This window comes from Xenopus laevis, chromosome 1L (genome assembly GCF_017654675.1).
Source record: "Xenopus laevis strain J_2021 chromosome 1L, Xenopus_laevis_v10.1, whole genome shotgun sequence".
In the NCBI taxonomy this organism is placed as follows: domain Eukaryota; kingdom Metazoa; phylum Chordata; class Amphibia; order Anura; family Pipidae; genus Xenopus; species Xenopus laevis.
In genome coordinates, this window is record NC_054371.1 from 43,295,296 (window position 1) to 43,319,889 (window position 24,594).

Genomic DNA, 24,594 nt, shown 5'->3' on the forward strand with positions numbered 1-24,594 from the left:
TTAAAATCCCAGATGACCCCAGAATGGCTCAGAAAAAAATTAAATGAAAATCATAAAAAGGGCAGTCAAAGTCAAGTCAAATCATCTACACAAAATAAATCAGCAACATTGCTAATAACCCATGGTTTTCAGTACACACATTGGTTGCATTGTCTTACTCTTGATAAAAATATTTTAAATAGCATGAAATACATCAATGGTCTCACACTGTTTGCTGTTTCTTCTTTTGAAATACAGCAGAACATTTACCATGGCAGTCTGCTTTTGTTGAATTAACATTGTTTCCACAAACCAATTGAATTTTCTACTAAATCAAAAACACACCACCTTTTGTAATGTTATTCTGTTACAAATCTAGAAGTGTTTATTCTGTGACCTTCATATCATTTGGTAATAAATACACTGCCTTGCAACAGTATTCACCCTCCTTGGCTTTTTACATATTTTGTTACATTCCAACCTGTAATTTAAATGTTTCTTAATCTTATTTTATGTGGTGGATCTGCAAAAAATTGTCTAGGTTGGTGAATTGAAATGAGAAAAATATATATAAAAAAAATATAAATTAAAAAAATAAAAAACTGTTGTGTGCATATGTATTCACATGTGAAACACAAATCCGTTTGCACTCCCTGGCCCTCCTGTAAAGCTTTAGCTAGGTGCCCAGTCCTTGGGGGATACGGCAATCCCCACAATGTAGCGATACTCCAAATCAAAGTACTGGCACTCGATAGCAAGTTCAAAGGGGTGATCCCCTACATGTTTATTATGTCAATGAAAAATACAACTTTCAGGGCAGTGTTTTTCATTGACATAATTAACACATAGGGGATCACCCCTTTGAACTTGCTATCAAATGCCAGTACTTTGATTTGGAGCATATGTATTCACCCCCATGGTGGTGGCAGTATCATGCTGTGGGGATGTTTTTCAGCAGAAGGGACTGGGAAACTGGTCTGAGTCGAGGGAAAGATGGATGGTGCTAAATACAGGGATATTCTTAAGCAAAACCTGTGTCAGTCTGCCTGTGATTTGAAACTGGAACGGAGGTTCACCTTCCAGCAGGACAATGACCAAAGCATACTGCTAAAGCAACACTCGAGTGGTTTAAGGGGAAACATTTAAATGTGTTGGAATGGCCTAGTCAAAGTCCAGACCTCAATCCAATTGAGAATCTGTGGTCAGACTTGAAGATTGCTGTTCACAAGCGAAAACCATCCAACATGAAGGAACAACAAAAGGTGGCTCTGCAAAGTACAGACTTTAGGGGGGTGAACAGTTATACACGCTGAAGAGTTCTGTTATTTTGTCCTGTTTGTTGTTTGCTTCACAATAAAAAAAAATCTTCAAAGTTGTAGGGATGTTCTGTAAATGAAATGGTGCAAACTCTCCAACAATCCATTTTAATTCCAGGTTGTAAGGCAACAAAACATGAAAAATGCCAAGAGAGGTGAAGACTTTTGCAAGGCACTGTATTGCTCTGGTTGAGTGCCTAACATAATTGGCCCTAAAACAAGAAATGCCACCCTAATTAACATGAGCTTTTGTGAAGCACATTTTTTTAATAGCAAGGTGTCTATGAGTTTGGCATATTTGTCATCTAAATCATCACATAAACAGAATAAAGTGTATATATACAACATATGTAATAGGTATAAGATCTGATATCCAGAAAGCTCTGTATCCTGGGAGGCGATCTCACATAGACTCCATTATAATCAAATGATTAAAATGTTTAAAAAATATTTCCTTTTTCTCTGTAAGAATGACAGAGTATTTTGTACGTATTCCTAACCAAGCTGCATAAATCCATAGTGGTGTCAACACAATCATGTTGGGTTTATTAAATTCTTAAATGATTTTTAGCAGACTTAAGGTCTGGTGATTTATGTTATAGAAAGGTGCTTTTTCTGAAAAACCCCAGGTCCCGAGAATTCTGGATAACAGGTTTCATTGTATTTTCAGAGGAATAGTGTATAGAGTGCAAGGCAAGAAGTAAAAATGCAGCACCACCAATAAAGAAAGAGGGCCATGATTGTTTATTCTTCCCCAAATACCCCAGGTTTTAATTGCCGGCTTAGCAAGAAGTGCTAGAAATCAAAGAATTTATTTTAGGGTAACATAGTAGCTGCGGCTGAAAAATGTATGTCCGAATGAATTGAACAGTCAATGCTTCCAAAACCCCAACTTAGCTGCAGTATTTCTCCCTGAATCAATAATGTGGGATACTATAGAATTCAAAGAGAACTAAAAAAGCTTCCACTATTCTTAGCTGACTGCATCAAAGAGTAAGTTGTTCTAAAACAATAATATAATAAAAAACACATTTTATGCCTTTCACATTTATACATTATCCCTCTATAGTTATCCTAGCTATTTTTGCCTTTAATACCCCTGTTTTAATGGTCCCAGACCCAGTGATGTGACCTTACCATGTCAGGCTCTCCCTACTTCTAACTTTTCTGTATATACAAAATAGAAATAGGTATTTTGGCTAGCCTGCCTGTGAGACAATTACTGCCTAGACATGGCACAAACTGTAGATCGATCCTGTAATTTTTTTTCATATATGTCATGATGAAACTAATCAAATAGAAAATGCCAATAAATCCAGTTCTTAGTCCAGTGGGGAAATCTCCAAAAAATAATTAAAGTAAAACCTTTAAGTTTCATCAATGCCCAGTTAATTGCATTTCACTGTAATAAACGTTAAAAATTGAGCAGAAAAAAAAATCTGAAGTCTTCAAACTGACAGTGTAATTTCACTTTTGAACGTTCAGTATTTTCTGGTTGCTATGGTTCAATTTTCCCTAGCAGCCAGGCAGTGGTTTGATTGAGAGGTTGGAATATGAAAAGAAAGGTAAATAATAAAGTGGTTGTGTGCTGATCCCACTTTATTCTACTATATACTGTACCCACAATGTCCAGTATGCTGCACCAATAAATATCTGAAATGCAAGTTGAAGGAAGCCTTTTATGATATTGTCACTCAAGCTGTTAAGGGAATTAGCAAGAATTATCAGATGATAATTATTGGTAACTTAAACACAAAGACCAATTTAGAAAATGAGGGTCTTGAACACACAATTAGGATTAATGACCTTGGGAAAGAAATGACATTGAGAGATATATACAAAATACTACGCCAGCATTGATTTGGTGATGAGACACCCTGTTCCCAAAAACAATGTAACAAAATATCATACATCTCTTCAGACCATGTAGCGGAGAATAGTTTTCAGCATTCAGACATCAGTAGCAACCACTATTTTATGTTAAAAAAGTTCTTTTGGAAGATCATAACTAAATTCAGCCGCAGGACAGCAGATTTGATACAGGTAAATTAAGGAATAAAAGCTGTATGCAAAAATTCATCTTAATATGGTAGGACTGCTATTGTAAATTAACTCTGGAAGAAGTAAGCACCTCAGCTGTGTAGACATGATTAATATACTCCACATTATCTTGAAACAGAGTAATGAATGGAAAAATCGATACCATCAAAGAAACTAATAGGGACTTTTGAATGCCAAGTCCTGCATTAGGGAAAGCTAAGTAAACTGATTTACCATAAACAAGGTGTATCATTTCAGCAACCCTATTCCTGATTGTTCTTGTATGAACAGAGTAGAGAAAATAAGATAGAGCATTACAGTGGGGGTTGTAAGATAGCACTTTGGGAATATGAACTTATCTTTCTAAGCTGGAGAGAGAAGATAATTGTGTAAAAAAATCCTAAACAACACAAAGGTTTGACTTTTTCATTTAGAATTACTCTTCTACATAGTTACAAAATGTGAAAAATCCCCTTTGTTAGTAAATCACTGCACTGGCAAATTTTAAGTGTAAAGTGGTCTAAAGTTTAAAGTAATAAAGATCTATAGAGAGGGACAAATCAACAATGTATAATAGAGCAGAACAAAAGGAAGAAATGGTGCTGTAATGGTCATACTTAATGCAAGAAAGCCAGAAAAAGACTGCCCTAGATTGGAACCCCCAAGGTGCTGAAAACACTGTCTACTATAAACAATCATAACTCTGTCATGATGAAAATTTTCTGTCATTTTAAACGTTTCATCATTCATAGGTTCAGATTATTTATTCATGCAAGACCACACTCTAGCTATAACTGTATAACTGTGCTGCTATTACAAATTAAATACCTTTTTTCAGAAATCTTTTACAAAGTTTTCCCTTAAACAAAATACATAAGAAATGGCTTTTTCATTTGCACATTTCTACAAGCTTCCTTTTATTTTACTTAATAACAATTATGTAACTGTTTGACTAGACATTATTGAATGCTGTGGTCTCCAGAGTTATTAACATTCAATTCCTTTGGCAGTAACAGGATGCAGAACTAATCTGGGCAAGTTTTATTTTTGTTTTATCTGCAATTAACTCAAAATTTAGAAACCAGGAACATTTTTCTTTTTGCATTTAGCTGATGGTTTATTAAACTCTGACAGTGTTGATAGTGTCTGATAGTGCTTAATAAATGCAAATTAGTTATTTTCTTTTAATAATATCAATGTGTTTTTTTATTTAATATGCACAGTAGATGCTTTATTATTTTTATCATGTAATACTTTTGACATTCCTCATCACCAAAATTAAAAAAAAACAGTCTTATAAATACCAATAATATGGAACACTGACCGTGCAGTTTTAGCACTGTTTTGTTGCTGGTGCACTTTCTTGACACTTTCTGCTTGTCATAGAATTTAAATTTACAAAAGTATTTATTTATCTTCCTTGTGTACCCCTGTGGTACACAGACAAATGGTTGAACATAACTAAACCATAATGGAACCAAATGGAACAGAGTTATACCTTAGAGAATTAGGCAATGCTTGATTCTATTAAAATGAAATGTATAATCTATAAGCAGTCAGGTCTCTACACTACAGGCACCATAGATCTTTTAAGAGGTTAACCTAGTTTACATCCAAATTAACCTCTTGCTTTTTCTTTACATTTATTGATGACAGTAGTACCTTTAAAAATCATAATTAAAGGAAATGCCATCTTCATTAATTAACCCCATTCTATTGCTAGGACATTTTATTGTGCTTTTATTTTGGGATTTAAGTCAATAACATTTAAGTAAATTATAAAATGTTATTTTTATTCGCCATATGATAGTCAAAAAAGATTACGTAAGTTGTTCAGACTCCCTCTCTATCAGTCTATGACTTCACCAGGTTTAGGAGCTAAGGAACTGATCTCAAATACTTCTGCTTCATGGAACAGGAAAAAGAGATAGCCTCTCCAAGAGATTCCCCACTCAAAAAAATGTGAAAAAACAAGTTTATATGAAAGACTTTAAAGTGAAAAACGTGGTCATACTTTTTAGAAGGATTGTATTGTAATCATATAATGGGTTTGGTATAAACCATAATCACACTACAAAATGAGCAGAGAAAACAGTAAACTGTAAAATTGTAATCAGACTGGCATACTTACTTTGTGAAACAAAGCCACTGCATTCTTTCTTCTGGAGTTGGTCCAATCAGGATACAACTCTTTTTCTATAACAAAACACATTTGAAAAAGCTTTTAATTGCTCATAGAAGAAATGTTTATAAACATGAAACTTTTAATCTGGTTAAATATATTTACATATACTTATCTAATTGGTAGGGAAGGAAATTTTTTTACATTCCCAATTTTCATCTTTACTGGTTTCTTGTCATGGTGTGCAGATGGCTCTTTGTTGTGCCCTGGAAAAGAAAATACATTATTATTTAAAGAAGAAGAAAGGAAACTATGTTGTAGAAGAATAATCGAGAAATTGAATAAATGAGACAGAGTTGGGCTTTAAACTATGCAGAATAGAGACAGGTTAGAGTCTATGAATTAAAATCAGGAGCCTATTTTTTTCAAGCTGGGTAAAACTCTTTTCTAACTTGTCTATATCTTCTTTCCTCTATGTTCTTTCTGTTAAGAATTCTATTGCTATTTGTTCAATATTTTAGTAAAAAAAGTATCTGAAAGTTAAGCTGATCAATTGAAATGCTCATATATTAAGTAGTAAGCATGTTTCCTGCATACATGCAAAAACAAATGATATTGAAACTATGTATAGTAGTATTAAAAGTGTGTTTTATGACCTTTACTGAATTTTGAGAGTAAAATAGTTGCTAAGAATTGGTAAGAGATTCAAAAACCTATGTGTATGTTAACTAAGGTTAGTTACCAAGATATCAGCAGTGAGCTATGAAATAATTCCATGCCACAGAATCTAATTAGTATTATTAAGTTTACTTTTTAGTATGATAAAAAAGATTTTTTTTATATTTATTTGTTTTATTATATACCAATTATATACATTTTGGTAATTACTTAGGCAATATTCATTTAAGTTTTTTTATTTGCTTGTGATGCTCAGGTTTGTTTATACGCCTGAGGTGTTTCAGTGATTGTCTCTTAATTCTGCTTATTTTATAATATAAACCAGGTATTGTGTCTCATTCTTTCTCTTTCATATATTCTTCTTCATGTTTATCTTGATTTTCTGTTCTTTCCTCTTTAAATAGCAAGTTATTTTCTTTTCATAAAAGCCAGATCATTACCACAAAACCTTCTTGAGAAACAGGGCACCACACAAACACTTTAGAGCATCAACTCCATGTATATAACAACTTGGACAAAAATATTGTTAGAAGGTTTACTTGGTCAACCCTTTCAGGAGTATTTCTAGGGGCAAAGTTGAAAGGAAAACATTTGTGGGACAGAGGTTCTAGCAGAGCTTTGTACTGCATTAGACTCTATTTAAGGGAGAAACTTAAATTATGATATAGCTCTAATTCCCATGAGAATTTCAACATAGGTTTTGTACATCAGAGTAGCAAATTGTTGTCTGCAAAAGCAACCAGGAAGCTGGAATCTTCCACCAATGTTTGGACTCAGCTTTTTTCTAACCCACTTAAAATATTCAACACTGTAATATCACTAATAAACAGAACAGTTCAGTTTAACTATAGCTTTAAAATAGTACAGAAAGACAAGCCAAGAACCGTGGTCTAACAACGCACCAATTTCAATAGAAATTATGGAACAGTTTAACTATAAAAAACAAGACTCAACTCTTACTGGTTGAACCGAAAACTATTTTCTGAAACACTTAACACGAGTCTAGAGGAGTTCTTTAGGCACAATGACAAAGGTGAAACATCTCATATGACTTTATGGCTCGCACATAAAGCGTATCTAAGAGGTATAGTGATACAAAAAAATGCTCGAATTCAAAAAGAAAGGGCTTTAAAGCAATTAAAGCCCTTCAAGGAATGTTTGCATATAGACAGGCAATTTTTAATAATAAGTTGAAGTTAAATTATTACTACCAAGGAGGTAGGGCTTCTACATTGTTGGCTAGATGCATCAAAATTCATCAAGCCAAACAGAGGATTTCATTTCTATACAATAAACAAAATGTTAAAGAACAAAACACTAAAGTCATTGCAGATATTTTTGCTGAGTTCTAATCTGAACTATATAATCTATATTCTGATATATCTACTTCTCAACCAAACCAATAACGTATTGATAACTTTCTCTCAAAGATTACTCTCCCTAGGATTACACCAGCTCACCTGCAGGATTTAAATAAGCCTATCATTGATAGGGAAGTGATAGTAGACTTGAAATCACTATAAGTACATAAATCCCCAGGTCCGGATGTACTGATAAATGAATACTATAGAAAAAATTAGCAATATCCTTACCCCATACTTAACTAGAGCATTCAATCACGCCATTGCTCAAAAACAATTTCCTAAGGAATTTTTACAAGCTACCATAATTACTCTCCCTAAAGCAGGTAAAGAGCCAGATAAGCCAGCCAACTTTAGACCTATCGCCTTAATTCTTACACAAAACTATTTGCTAAAATTATAGCTACCAGATTATCTAGCATACTTCCATTACTAGTTCACCGAGACCAAGTTGGATTTATAAAAGGGAGAAAAGCCTCAGATAGGACTAGGAGGTTAATCAACTTAATAGAAATTGCTTTCAGGACCTAATATTAGATGCTATTAGGCCCTATGTTCCTGCCCTTTGGTGAGAGTACTGGCTTTAGGATTTCTATCTAAAACTTTTGAAATAACCAATGGGACACGTCAGGGGTGTCCTCTTTCCCCCTTAATCTTTGCTTTAGTAATGGAACCACTGGCAGTGGCAATTAGGGAAAACGCAAACATAACAGGTATAACAGTGGGAGACACTATTCACAAAATTAGTTATACTGAAGTACAACCAGATTAATAGAAAAATTTCCATATAAATGGAGTAAAAAAACAATTCCATATTTGGGAATTAAATTTACTTCCCAATTTCGGGAATTGTGGAGGAGAACTATAGTGAGATTTTACACCGAATAAAATCGGAAATTAAGGTGCATAAGCAATTGGAACTATCCTGGATAGCCAGAAAAAATGCAGCTAAAATGATGATTCTGCCAAAAATTCTGTATCTGATGAGAACGATTCCCTTGAAAGTTAATAAGGATATTCTTAGAAATCTTCAAGGGGTATTTCAAGGGATGATATGGAATAATAAAATTCAGCTAGTTAATAAAACTCTTATGTATAGATCTATGGAACAAGGGGGGATGAGTGTTCCCAGTTTGCTTAATTATATGGAAGTCTGTATTGCCGAAAATAGAAAAGTGTGTTGGATGACCAATGCTCAAAAGTCATGGATAGCAATAGAACATTTATAGTAGGTAATCTACTATGGCCAATTGCATTAAACCCAAACTTTCAATTTTCTGATTTAACAACTATACAGCATCTATGTCAAGTCTGGAAAATAGTGGAATCCATAGGATAGCTGTAGTGATGGGCGAATTTGCACCGTTTCACTTTGGTGAAAAATTTGCGAATTCTTTTGGCGAAAATGCGCTGGCGTCCAAAAAACGGACGACGGCATCCATTTCTTTTTGACGCTGGTGAATTTTCACCAGCGAATTTTTGCCCCCGTTTCGTTAATTTATTGGCCAGTGGCGAATCGTGCAAATTCGCACGATTCACTAGATAGCTGATATCACAACTTCATATAATCTATGGTCCTTTCAAGAGATTATAGAGACATATAATATTTCTAAGCATGATTTTTTCCTTTATTTACAATTGAGACATGTAGTTCAGCCATTTTTAAAACAAAAAGGAAAAACAGTCCCCTTGTTCCATAGATTTTTACACACCATATCACCTACTTTAAAGGGGATATCTTTTTGCTATAAGTTTTTCAATGATTCTGTGGATAAATCCTCCTCTTTTCATAAATGGGAAACAGATCTTAATGTGGTATTTACTCAAGACCAATGGGATGAGGCTATGAAATGGCCGAAAAAAGCAACACATTGCATTAATCATATAGAATTAAGCAGGAAAATTATCTTAAAGTGTCATTTAACCCCACAAAAACTACTTAAAATGAATGTGACTGCATCAGATCTTTGTTGGAGAGGTTGTGGTCTTCAGGCTGGGAGCTACCATATGTGGTGGACTTGTCCAGTAGAAGTAGAACAGACTGACTATATACAGTATTAAACTATACATATCCACATCCACTCAAATTCTATATCCACAACTCAAACACAATCCTCAGTTTTACCAGAAGTCAAATAATCTACCTGTAGATAAAGGGATGATGTACTTGATGGCAAACCATAGAAGAACATCAAGATCATGCAAACAACAAAATGCACTTGTTTGAATCAAACTCAGGACACCAATGTTACAAGACTAGAGCCAATATGCTGCAGCAGTCCATATCCCCTCAAGCAAAAAACTGTAACTTTCAATTAATACTTTTTCATGTTTAAGATAGTTTCAGATTTCATATAAAAGTCATAATATCTGAGGAAGTAGTGCTGATGGTAGTCAGCTAAAAATGTACAATAAATATTCAATTTCAATATTCATTATAATGCACTTTTTAAGCAACTTACAAAACAAATATTTTCATTCAAATATTAATAAATATAAACTTCAATAATCTGATACCGTAAATCCCATCCTAACCTTTTCTAGCAGTTTAAGGAATTTCTGAGGTTTCTGTATATATACATTTGTCTGTATATATACATTTGTCTACATTATCTACATTGCAGCACAGTTGCTACTGGGGATGTAAAGTACAAGAACATATAATCTCAATTAATACTTTTTCATATTAAACACAGGATAAATATTACAGATTAAATATAAAAGTGATAATGTCCTAAGTCTGAGGGTGCTGACACTTTTTAAGCAACTTAGAAAACAAACATGTTCACTTAAATCTAATAAATATAAACTTCTTCAATTATCCTCTAAATCTCATCCTAACTTTCCCTAGAAGCTTAAGGAATTTGCTTAATTTAATGCCCTTTTGTGTAGATGTAATGTATACACTGCAGCATAGTTATTTAAGTATATGGGATATAATTTACAAGATTTTATAAACTCCAATATGGGCTCTTTTAACATATTTACACAAGTGTTTCAAATTTAAAAGTGAAAAAGTAACAGATGGGAATTTGCTTTAATTATACATTGGCCATATTAATAGTTTTCAGATCACTTAATTTGAAAGAAGTGTCAGTCATTACATAGTTTAATGTTACAAATTAGAGCAGGTGCAGCTGCAAACAGTCCCTGATTAACAATTTAATTTAAATGTTATAACACATTTCTGTAGTGCAAATGACTCCCAGAGGCAAGGAGGTATACGGTTTTTATAGCAACTTCCATGTTCCCCTAGAATTTAATTACTGAAGTAGTAACAAATGTCCAAAGTATGCCAACACTTCCATAGTATATTGATCATTACTTCTGAACCAGCTGCAGTGAAATGCTTTTATTGGAATACAATTAGTGGATTTCATGTAAAATATATTTTGATAGGTGTGGGCATGATTTATGATATCATTGTCATATATTTATATTTCTTAATGAAAAAATTTCTATGAAGTTAAGCACCCTGAAGTTAAGCTATTCAACCTTTCCACTAAAATGTAAATTTTACTTTTTAAAAATATAGTAAAGACAATGCTTAACCTCTATCAGCAGTACAGCGTATACATTTTAAATGGCGAAATTGCAGCTTATCAGTGTTCAAGCATTTCTAGCAGAGCACAAAAACCTTGGCAACTCCATAAAGAGGAAGCCAAGATATAATTTAATAAATAAATCATTGTTATGAGTTATCCCTCATATCTAAATCCTATACTGTAGGTAGAGATACAATTAACATACCAGATAGTTCTATTCTGTACATAGTCTCATAAATGATTTAACTTCAGAATGATTAAAAGTTTGCCACCAGCATGGTTGTTGTTAAAAAGAAGAATTGCTTAACAGAACTTTCCCTAGTGATTGGTATACTGTAAAAAGTAAACAATTAGGGGAAGATTCAAATTGTAAATTCAAATTCTTCCATTTTTATTATGTCAAAACTCACAAATTCAAATTTAAAAGCACCAACTGGAATATAAATTTGAATGTGAGATTTATCACACCTTGACAATGGTACATCTATCAGTCATTAAAATATCTAGAGGCCCATTTTTTTTTAAATTCGAATATACTCACAATTCGACAGGGAGATTATTAAAAAAAAAATAGAATGTCTAATATTTGATTGAATGGTTCCGACCCAAAAATTCGAATTGTATTCGGTTCATACAAGTTTTTCTGCCGAAAAAAAATCTCAAATATCAGGAAGACAATAAACATTTCCAAATGGCTCAACAGCCCTCTGCCATTGACTTGTAAATGAACCTGGCAGGTTTTAGGTTGCAAATTTTCAAATTAGGACTGTTTCCATGGCCGAGGAGTGATAAATCTCACATTATAATTTACATTCAAATAGGGGATGAAAATTAGAATGCGTGAATTTTGACACTTGAAAATTTTAATTCAAATGTACTATTCAACCCTTGATAAATCAGTCCCCTAGTGTCAGCCAATATGGCACCTCGGAGATGGTGAGGAAAAAGCATATGTAACAATTGAAATATGTAAGTTGGAAAACGTCTTAGAGGAGCTCCCTGTGCAATATTATATTCATTATTGTGAGGATTCGATTTTATTTACTCTAGGGTTGCCAGCCAGCTTGTATTTTACCAGACTAACTGAGAACACATCAGGCTAGTATTACAAATTTACTAGCAATGCTCTTGCCAGTGAATTTGTGACACTCTCTAGTTTGGAATCTGATGTGCAATATGTCCCTCAACATCATTGATCTGATCTGTTACAACATTGACCTACCCTGTCACATCATTGGATCACCCTTGTCATCAGACCTCCTTGCCCCAAATGCTTCTTCTAATAAGGTAGCAACTGTACACTCTTCTTTCACTCCTATGTTCTATTAAGATGTTACTAAGCTAACTTAACTTTCTTAAAGGGAAACTATCACTTATGCATGCATTTTATAATGAACTATATTAACAATTTCACAATATTTTTGTTGTACATTTTTGTATACTTCGGTTAAATAAAATGGGTTTTTGATAACACACTGAAAAATAGCTGATTGTTGTTTTCTTTGTAAACATCTGCCAGAGTTCTTACTCTTACAGTATTTTATATGCAAAGCAGAACAGAGAATGCTGTTTTGATAGAAGGAATGTGTTTTAATTTTCCACATTCAGAAAGAATTATGTCACACAGTGAAATATCTTCAATTGAAATTTCCTAAGTTTTGCATAAACATAATGTAATGTTACTGAGGTGTAAAACTGCACTGTATATTATAGCAAGAAAACAAGTTGAATCCTGTAAGCGCAAAAAGGTTTATACACAAGAACCTTTTGAAAATTTGAAAAATAAAAATAGGTGTGAATTATTAGTATAGCTCCATAATAATGATAGTCAAAGTAACAGAACTTGAGAATGAATAAGAACCGATGGGTTATCTGTCACCTGCAGTTCAATCACTGCAGGAAATTACACCACAAATAAGTTATTAATATACTGATCCATTCATTTTATATATTTCATAAAGGTCAACTGTTCAGATGTGGGATCTCATGCTAAAGACCCTGTTAATTTCCCTGTGGTGACTCCTTGACCTTCTACAAGTCACCTAATTTCCCTGTGTCCCAACATACTTAGTAAGAATTCCCGCGTTTTGCCACAAGCATGCAGCAAATTTGGCATGCCCATATACTGTAAATTGTTGCGTGTCAAAATTATTTTGACACCCATTGAATTTCGCAAATTTTTCACAGTTTTAGCACAGATTGGCCCATCACTAATCTTGTGGTAAATTGGTAGTCTTGTATTGCTTAAATACCAAACATATATTCTAATTCATTATCAGAAATATAATATCATACAAGTGGGATCTAAAAAATGATAAAGAATAATAAAATACAGAATATTAGCTCTCCTTCCTATGTTATTCTTGTGGTATCATAGCTTCAGAGAAGAGAGGACGTAATACTCAAAATGAAGTAGGACCTCAGCAGGTTTAGATTAGATTTGCGATCACATAATAACCTGCAAGATATACAGTATCCATGTACCCAGGAACCTTTTCATCCAGCTTTGATAATAAGAATTGAAGAATTTTAGGCAAGATCAACAGATGCTTATTTTCAGATTGATGGATAACTGGTATTATTCCACTATACACTGTATATATTTCATTAATGTGTATACTGAGTCTGTCAGCAATGTACAGGTATCTAAAATGACAATGGGATTTAGAATACTGTTATACATACAGTATAACAATACTTTCGCGTTATTAGTAGATACATAATAGAACAATACAGTATGTTCGAATGTTCAGCTATATATGCCTCGACCTATCAAAATGAAAGTTAAAGGGGAAACTGCTTGTATCATAAAAACCGACCAAGCTGAAGCAGATGCTAAATAATTCATTTTCACAAATATGTTTTATTATTTTTTCCTTATATATTTGTAGAGTTCTTCTTAAATCTGTTATTTTTCTAACTATTGCAACAACCCAACCATTCTGATTGTCAGAATGCATTGCAAATTGCTGACTATGGGGCTGATTCACTAATGCTCAAGCCTCCAGGTTTGAGCACTTGGCTACTAAAATCATGCTTGACTTCTGAAACTCAAGCATGTTTTCTTTATCAGAAATCCTTGGCTTGCTGTTTTTTCTCCCCAAGCTTTTTATTTTTTTGGGGAAATTACCTGCAACTGGACCTGGTTATTTATAGCTGTAAGTCAAGGAATGCAAAGGCAGAGAATCCAAAAACATTACCATTAGTTACAAGATTGAACTGGTGCAGCCTCATGTGGTCAAACCAGGAGGAGTGACCCCAATACAAAGTCCCCAGTTATAGGCTTGGCAGGTCCTGACAAACATACTGTAACTGGTCACTTTGAGCAGGGACAATTTGTTAGTGACTCAGAGCACAAGTAAGTTGTTTGTAGTCAAAAAGAAAAATATGGCTGAAGTGAACACCTCACAAATACATTTTTTATGAAACAGTTTATGAAACACATTATGATTCCACAGACAATTTCAGGTGTGTCTATGTATTCACTGTACACCTTCTTTGGCAAAGTAGGCTGTACCTTGTAATACTCAGAACTGAAGGGTGGGTGGTCCCTAGAGATTTCTCTGTACATATACTGTATACTGTACATGCATATATATATACTACAAGGAACCATTAATAAGTGGAATTGGACAGTCATGATCTGACAAGTCATTTTATTAAAAGAAAAATGATTTTATAAAATTACATTTAGCGTCATGGGTATTATTTTCAATGAATACAGTGCAATATTAATTGTTACACTTGTGCATGCTTAAATATATTAATAGGAAATGTTTTCGTTAATATAACTTTTATGTGGATGCTTTTCAACTTTGCCAGATGTTTTAAAGACTCCAGAGATAAAGAGAATTCCATGAACATCTGATGGATTTGCCCTACAGACCAAAAAGCAAACAAAATGCTAGGGGGAACCATGAGTGGGCCATTAGTTATGCAGATGATACACAACTTACTGTTTTGAACTACAGTATTACATGAATCTAGCTAAGCATACATTTAGTATGAATGTATAGGAGACTGATAAATTCAATATGCACAGCTGTTTTCCTAGATCAGTGGCAAGTAAATGTATTCCGTTTTAATAGATTAACTTGGTTATGATTCATGCTACTAATCACTCTGAAGTTCTACAATGTGTGTTCAGCATAAAAATGGCAAAATAAAGAAATGTCATTACCATATTTCTTTAAAATATGCAGTTCCTATTGTTCCATACTGTATCTCTTTTTTATATAAAACAATTTAAATGTGTTATACTCCCAACTAATGTACAGTTTTCTAGCATGTAAGATAATAACTAAAACTTATTTTAATGTAATTTACATGGATGTGAGTAGACAGATGTGTAGAACTTATGCTTTGCTTTTTAATTTCACAATGATAAAGTTCACTCTAATATGAAGTGCAGAAAACTAGATGAGCACATTTTTTCACCAGGCATGGATTCACAGCAACATTCCACATTCAAATATTACATATTTTTGCTTAACTGCTGCAAACAATCACTGGCAAAAATTTACTTGGACAAAATAGTTGCTGCAAAAAAACAAAACAAAAAAACACCCATTTACTTTAATGCATTTGGACAATAAGTTAAGAAGAAAAAAATCTCTGCAAGAAAAACAAATGTTTTGCCTTTTCCTGAATTTTTCGGTAAATCCTTCTTCTACACAAAGGGAGCTGTTCAATTTTCTATAAATTTCAACATTTTCTATGAATTGTCATAATTTTAGGGATATTATAAATAAAAAACTGTAACATGTTTATGTCAATAACCTAGCATGGATAATCTTGCCATTTTTTGTCTTGTAAGCTTCCTACACACAGCTGCCTGGCACCTATGCTTGACCTGTACAGTTCTTGTGTCAGAATTCCCTTAATGAAGCACCATGGTCAATGCTTTTCTCAAGGCTGACATATGGAAAACAGATTTCTATGTCTAAAAGATTTGTAATAAATATTAAACAGTGCTGCAGTGCAGAGTTAAGCAGTGCCAATTTGCTATTGTAGGATTAAAGGGTCACTGTGTGATCTTTACTCCCCTATTATTTTCATAAAAAGAAAGTAAACTCCACAACTCTTTTGTAACAATTAAATTGTGCACATGTAACATGAACTCTGCTTACTCTTCTTCCCTCCCCATGGACTCAAAGCAACTAGACGTCTTAATGTATTGATGTCATGGGTTCGTTGATTACTTTGATTTCTTTGTTTTCTTATATGCCCAAAGATCCATTATAAGTTACATTTTAGTATTGTAAGGGAAGAGCTGTAGTCTTTCTAAAAAGTCATTATATTAAATATGTATGGACTCAACACTTTCTGAAGCTAATGGCACAACAGGATTTTACTTAACCAACAAAACTATTTTGCTGAAGCAAGAACCTGATGTGGCATGATGTTTGAGAAAGAGAACGAGCATCTCTATAAAACATACTATCAATGTGCGGCTGCTGGTAATCAAATAATCCAGATATCCACTACTTAATAATGAACTGTGACTTGTAAGTACTGTATATATAATTATATACATAGTATATATTGTATGTATTGTGGTATGGTGACAAAAAGGTCCCCAGGTTCCTGGGGAAAAGTGATTGATGGAATGTATGTTGGACCACGGATTCTCAGATACAGTGTTGGACTGGGACACCAGGGGCCCACCAAGTAATCTTAGACCAGGGGCCCACTCTCACTGCTATTATTCTTCCTCTCCTCACTCAACTTCTATTCCCCTAGTCTCTTTTCTTTACATACTATAATCTATTGTTCCATCTATTTAGCCACTTTGTTGTCATTGAAATAGGGAATGACCATGAAATAGGTCAAATGTTTAGCAGCATGAGGCCCACTGACACCTGGGCCCACCAGGACTTTTCCTGGTATCCCTGTGGGCCAGTCCGACTGCTCAAATATTGTTACTGAGGTGAGACCAGTAGTGCTGTTAGCAGAGAAACACTATGTCTCTCTGCAAGGTTTTTGTAATTGATGATCCATGGCTGATCTTACTAGGAATCCGCAAGAGTGGTGTGGGATGGATTCCCAAATCCGTAGGCCAGGTTTTTCAAGAGGCCCTAGGCCCTATTTAGTACACCTGATGCTGAGCAGCAGGGCTGAATGTGTGTGAGACAAACTGCTGGTGTTCTCAGCTTCAGTAGAGAAGGAATTACATTTATTTTGTGTTAGCCAGGAGGCTGGATATTTCTGTTGTGAACTGTTGTTTTTTCGGTTACCTTCCTCCTGCGAGGGGAAATTTCTGCAGCCGCTGGAAAATAAACGCAGGCAGGAAGCCCTTAAACCGATCCTGTTGTGTAAAGTCGCATCATTTGCAGCCTACCAGCGAGTGAACCCCCGCAGTATATATAGTGAATAATGTACCCACTATTGTAAAATATGGGGATATTATATGTCACCCTGGTTTTAAACCCTTTAAGTTAGCCTGATTACTTTTATAATCATCACCTGACTATTGAAAATGCCACCACAATGCCTTACACCCTATATGCAAGCTCTCTTACCTCTTTTTTGTTTTGCATCATTTCCCCATCACACTGCTGGTGATCTTATTCTCTCTGTGAAGCCATTCTGACCTTTCCAATGATTGCTAAAGCTGTGTTCATCAGCATTTTGTGACATACAATAAAAAAATCTGCTTGTTTGACAAGGTCTTCAGAAGAGTTAAACTTACTCCACTGTGGCTGCCTGGGTGTTGGGTCACATCGGTCTGATCTGGTTCTTGACTGCTGGGATTACCATATTTATATCTCATTAATTACATGTGAGTCAAGGTGGCCACTTTCAAGTATTAATAGGTAATTATGAGCGAATCTGTCCCGTTTCACCGAAAAAATTTAAAATCTATTTTTTTTTGTTGAGCTACATTTCTATAGCAAAGTACTTTAGAGTCTATGGGAGCTTTTTTTTATGGCACCTTGTATCTGCTTTGGGCTACCAATAAAAATGTTTTCCTTACTTTCAAATCTTGTTGACTGTGTTGAGCAAATCTGCCAATGTTTTTATTTGTGTCAAAATTCACAAACTGGTGTTATAATGTGCTGAGTTGCATTGGAGTCAATGGGAAGGCAAAAATCACAAATATTTCCCTCATTATACTGCTACACACATGACCTACATTGTTAGAGGAGCTCCTATCCACTATGCTACAACTGATTTTTCAATAAAAAAGGGATCCCATGTTGGCAATTTCTTAAAAACATGTCTGTGATTTTTGACATTACCTCTGGTTGATTGGTAATAGTGTCTACTACTAGACTTTGTTTAAGCAAAAAGTACCATCTTACCATACCATAGTACCATACCATAGTTTACTACTAGCTTACAAACACCACCAACAGATATCTGGGTATTTTGTATCCCACATTAAAATTAATAAACTATATATTTATGTGTACAATATGTCCTTATACAGACAGTGGGATGGCTTAGAACTCTTTGGTTGATGTGGAAGGAATGGGGTTGAGGTTAAATGACGTATGCTTTTGTTGAACGTCTCTTTTTTTTTGCCAGGCAAAGCAAAGGGGGCCACATGGCCAATTTTATATGTGGGTTTGCGAAAATGTTTACCACCAGAGAAATGCAGAAGTTTGTGGTTTTTCACTCATCACTATTAATAGGCATTCAATAGGCTACTAACTTCTTATTTTAGTATGTGCATGTGAATAGACACATGAATTAACATCTTAATTATCAAAATTTTAACTTTTGTCTTGAATAGTATAATTGCCATTTCATTTATCATATATTTATAGCATTGTACTCACAAGTTCTTCGTTTTTTATTTTTTCATATATATATATATATATATATATATATATATATATATATATATATATATATATATATTAGGCCGTCTTTTAATGTATTAAATAAAAGTATGAATTTTAAATTTTTCTACTACAAATCCTGGTGTGCACCATTTTTTCTGAGGAATATATATATATTTATTATTATTTATTTTTTATTTCTCCCTAGTATTTTATTTCTGTAAAATAAACTTACTCTTAACTTAACTCTTCCAGCTCATCTATGTTGTTAATCATTTATAACTTTCAGGAAATCTTGGGCAATACAAATGTTACAGTAAGCGTTAGGACAGTTTATATTGGGTATATACAGCATACAGTACATATTTGACATGAAGCAGTACCGCTCAAACAGGTCTGAAGCTTAAACACCAGTTCCTGAAGTCCCAAATAAAACTTCAGTACCACAATATTAAAGCCGATATTGCTTTTGTAATGAGATTACTTTTTAAGTTTTGTTTTACTCAGCATCCTTTGAAGTCTTCCTGTTTCATTTCTGATTAATAATACTGCATTTAATGAATTGTTTTATCGCATATCCACATTTTTATTTGCATAATACCAAAATGAATATGCTGTATATGGACATTTTATTTGTAGTTAATATGTTAATTTATACATAAAACATATGCTTGATTCAAAATTCACAATATTTCTTTTTTAGATTGCAGTAGCACAAACTCAACACTTTTTCCTCTTGATTAATGATTATTATTAAATCTGGGAATAAATCTAAAATTCAGATGTTTTTTCTGTTAAGCATTTGCATATTTTTCAGTTATTTTTGCCAATGAATTGATTCATTTATCTATGATGCTTACACATATGTTGCAGCTCCAAGGGGAATAAGTTTTAAGCCTTGTGGTGTTCTAATTTTTTTAAGAAATATGTTTAAAATGTTTTTAATTAACAGACTTTTAGAGATGTATACATTTTATAAATTACACCGAATAGTCACATCTATTTTAACTTAGTGGAGTTCAACTTTTGTATGGGGGACTTTCATGACTTTAACATTAGTCCAATGTGTGTGCATTTTATTATGAAACCAACATTTTCTTAATCTCTGTAACCTTCTTCATCGTGATGCAAATTAATTCATTGTTTAAAACTTCAGCCTTCCTGTAAACTATAGAGAAAAGTACACAGCAGATACAGAAAGTTGACTAGGCAGTAGCCAATTTTTGGGAAAGTGAATTAATCAACCAGCTTGGTTTTATACTGTACAGCTGAATTACCAAATTGCACAGATCAAACTGAGTGAATGTGCCAGTTCATTTAAATTTTCTAATGTAGATGCCTGATGGAATGTCAGTGTTTCACAGAAATAAACTGTGGTGGCTCATCCTCAGTGGAATAATATTCTAATTAAATAGAAAAAAAACCCATTAACACGTGCACACTCTATGAATTGATTATTGATTCTGTGAGAATTACTTGGATATCTCACAGCTATGGATATCCAAAGCAAAGGTTTAAAACTGGAAACATTTTCTATGCTAACTTATGAGCATATGCAATACCCATTCATCTTTGCTCCTTGCTACAAAAATGTGCACATTGAATAACATTTTAGCGAATTCTCATTAGTTTTAAGTAAACAGATAATATGTACACATTTCAATTAGTCGTGGCCTTCTGATTTGCATCTTTGCTTTTCAAATTGCTTTAACTGAAAAGATCTTCAAGTATGCACTAAATAGTCTTTTAACGCTGAAGTGTTGGAGAGATACCTACTCAAATTAATGGGCTGAATTACATTTTCTGGCAGATTTCTTTAGTGTGCATAGTGTTGGCAGTCTCAGAAAGTAAACCAGTGATTTAATAAGCATAGAGAAAGACATATTGCTCTAAAGCTAATTTGAGTTACAGTTGGAGATGCTTATTTAGCTGCCAGCATTTATGCAGATAATCAATCTATCTTTAAACCCAAGGAAATGGGGAAAACACAAAGCAAAAGGGAATTTGCATAGCTTGTAAGCTTTGTAATTATGAACCAACTATTTTCAAGAACATTGCTTAGTACTTATTCCTGCCTATGCATGAATATTTAATTAGACCAAATCAAAAAAAAGGCATACAATGGCAGGTCTCAGAAAATCTACTTTTGCCACCTGAATACAGACCATTATCTTTTGCCTGTAATGATGTGTTATCTATGTGTGAAATTTGGGTTTGCCACCTTTTTCCAGCCTTTTTGTATTTTTATGTTTTTTCATAAGCATCAAGCATTCATAAGCTCAAGCATCAAGAAACAATTTCCTGCATGAGATTTTGTAAAGAAAAGGGGGCTGATGATTGGATAAATGCCAATTGTATCAATTGAATATGGGTCATAGATTATGGGGCCGATTCACAAAGGGTCGAATATCGAGGGTTAATTAACCCTCGATATTCGACTTGGAATGAAAATCGTTTGACTTCGAATATCGAAGTCGAAGGATTTTGCGCAAAAACTGTGATGGAACGATCAAAGGATTTTTTCTTCGATCGAACGATTAAATCCTTCGAATCGAACGATTTGAAGGATTTTAATCCAACGATCGAAGGATTATCCTTCGACCAAAAAAATTTAGGAAAGCCTATGGGGACCTTCCCCATAGGCTAACATTGACTTCGGTAGGTTTTAGATGGCGAACTAGGGGGTTGAAGTTTTTTTTAAAGAGACAGTACTTCGACTATCGAATGGTCGAATAGTCGAATGATTTTTAGTTCGAATCCTTCGATTCGTAGTCGAAGGTCGAAGTAGCCCATTCAATGGTCGAAGTAGCCAAAAAATTACTTCGAAATTCGAAGTTTTTTTTACTTCGAATCCTTCACTCGAAGTTAGTGAATCGGCCCCTATATGTATTAAATGCTTACTGGTACAAATATGCGCATGTCACTTTGCATAAATTGAGTATATGCAGTAGATTATAGTTGGTAAATGTTTACTGGAACAACTCTGAATATGTCACTTGTACTTTCGTTTATACATTTTTAGTTTTTTTAGCCCTGTGAACAAGTAATATTTTATAGTGTTAGACAGGGGTTATAAACTGGTATGCATCTTATTTCTTTCCATTATGCTACAGTGATTTATTTTATTCTGCACCATGAGGGGCCTAGGTGAGGAATAATTTCAATATGCTGTAATGAGTCTTTACAGTGTTTGTATTGACAATAAAAATTTTGAAACTTTAAAGAATATGAAATCTTTGCCCGAGGTCCACCATTGCCTTTAAGTGACCAGACATGGAAAATGTCTATGGATGACTAACAAAGGCAGTGAAAGAAAAAAGGAAGAAAAGCAAAAACTGTTAGGCTAAAGATTTTGCAAATAAATCATTAAAATAAATCTAATCCACAAATCAATGTTAAATTGTACATAATGTTCTTCCAATCACCTTTGCAATGTATTTTCTTTTTAGTTTTCAAGATATTAGTGGTTTTTAAAATACTAATACTAATACAATGAATTTGAAACAACAGTGCCACCCTGTTGGCAATTCAGCTGACTAGCTATAGTCATCTCAAAATGATTAGAAAAAAAAACAAGTAGAGCAGTTGTTTGAAATGCATTATATTAGCAGTTTAACAGTATTACAAATTGTTAATATCTTGAAAACTAGATACATCATTTAATTTAAATTGGAAAATTACTTGGAAGAGGGCTCTTGGAAATTTTACATGAATTTGTTTGAGGGTTTACATTTTCTTTAAATATGTAAACAACTGTTTAAAAGTTTATGAATATTTGTGAAACCGATTTCTTAAAGATTTACTACAGTACATTGCATTTATATAATAACACTATTTATATTTAATGCTTTTCTTTGCACAGAAATACATACATTTCAGTGACAACAATAAAACAGGAAATTAAGCAATTCAATTTACAGTAGCGCATCACAACGTGTTTCTAAACATGAGAACTAAAAATATTAGACTTGTCAAAAAAGGAGTGAAATGTAAAATAATACATATAAAAATAATGAAGAACAAACAATTAAAAACAATAAAGCTTTCAATTCTACAAAAAGTATGTTGGAAACATACCTGCATTGAAGAGGATATACATAGGTCTGCTAAAACAAATTAAACAAAAAAAAAATCTTGAATGACCTATTTTATAAATAGGTTTTTTTATTGTATATTAATTAGATCAAAATAACAAGACCATGTACAGGTATGGGATCCGTTATCCGGTAGCCTGTTATCCAGAAAACTCCGGATTATGGAAAGGCCATCTACCATAGTCTCCATTATAATCAAATAATCCAAAAGTTTTTTAAATTATTTACTTTGTCATAATAAAACAGAACCTTGTACTTCTATCCAAACTAAGATATAATTATACCTTATTTGAAGCAAAACCAGCCCATTGGGCTTATTTAATGTTTACATGATTTCTAAGTATACTTAAGACATGATTTCTAAGTATACTTAAGACATGAAGATTCAAATTACAGAAAAGCTCTTTATCCGGAACCCCCCTGGCCCGGGCATTCTGCATAACAGAATCTCATAAATCATATTTTTACTTTAGCAATTCACAATTGGAACCTTGTATGCAGGAATCCTTAAAGAAGAACTTAGATCCAAAGTAGTATGTATGTATGTATGCAGGAATCATTAAAGGCGAACTAAACCCTTAAAAGAATTATGGGTAGAAATGCCCTATTTTATATATTGAATTAACTGCACCAGCCTAAATGTATAGTCTATATATAACAGTAATGATCTAGGTCTTCACAGTTGTCACAGGAGCTCCCTACTTGGATCTTCTTTTGAGTGTCAGTGACACAAACTTGCTCAGTGTGCTCTGGGCAGTGTACAGTATATTCTATATATACAGTGTATGGTTATTTGGCCCCTAAGGTAAGTGACAGCAGCACAGAGCATATGCAGTGAATGAGCAGAAAACCAGATGAGGAGCTACTGGGGACAATTTCAGATTCACAGATCTTCACTGCTAAAAGGCTGCGGTTGCCTTAGCTTTAACAAAATCTCAGAACGTAATATGCAGTATGTCTACCCTACTTCTTTGTTAAGCATTAGTTCTCCATTATACTGAAAGACAGTTTATAATAAAATATTTAACCAGAATAAGAATATTGATTTTCTGACTGCGGCACTAACCAAAGTAAGAAAATAAATAAAATGTTTAGTAAAGTATGAGAATTAACTAAAAATTGACTAATATTTAAGACTCTAATAAAGCCAATTGTGCAACAACTTGCACTCTTGATGAAATATATTAGTTTTTTATAAATTTTTATAAAATTAATAACAAATAACAAATCTGTCTTATTTGTTCATTATTAGCAGCTATTGTTTTTTTTTATATTGTAGTAAATGTATTACATTACACAACATTTGTGCTAATTGTTGTAAACATGTAGGAGGTCTAAACTAATAATGCAAAGTTCTTCACAAATAATGTTTGTTTGCTTTGTATGTTAACAAAGAAACATGTTCACAAATCTTAAATACACAATTTATTTTGTATTTCTTTACTGTAACATTTTATATGATGATAAATGAAAATGAATATTTTCATTATTGCCAAGTTCTCTAATCTAATGTGATTAATTTATTTGTCCCAATATGAAAATATTAATCTCTACTCTCAGAATAAAATAACAAAGAGAAATAATAAGGAGTTACAATGGAGTTTGATTGGTATGCCTTAAATTTTTTTTTAAGTACTAACATGCTTTTATTGTAAAATGTCAGTTTACAAAG

At 33.3% G+C, this 24,594-nt stretch overlaps 1 protein-coding gene across 2 annotated transcripts in view; it reads right to left on the reverse strand.

The window, feature by feature from the left end:
• The window catches only part of sgcz.L (sarcoglycan zeta L homeolog), a 433,181-nt gene that overhangs the window by 143,182 nt on the left and 265,405 nt on the right, over positions 1-24,594 (reverse strand). The window contains exons 3-4 of one of the 2 annotated variants that reach the window (XM_041589029.1): positions 5,662-5,723; positions 5,467-5,531 (exon numbers count right to left, since the gene is read on the reverse strand). The gene's annotated coding sequence lies outside the window, so the exon portion shown is untranslated. The remainder of the gene's footprint in view (positions 1-5,466; positions 5,532-5,661; positions 5,724-24,594) is intronic. The other variant, XM_018230203.2, reaches the window with a different exon arrangement.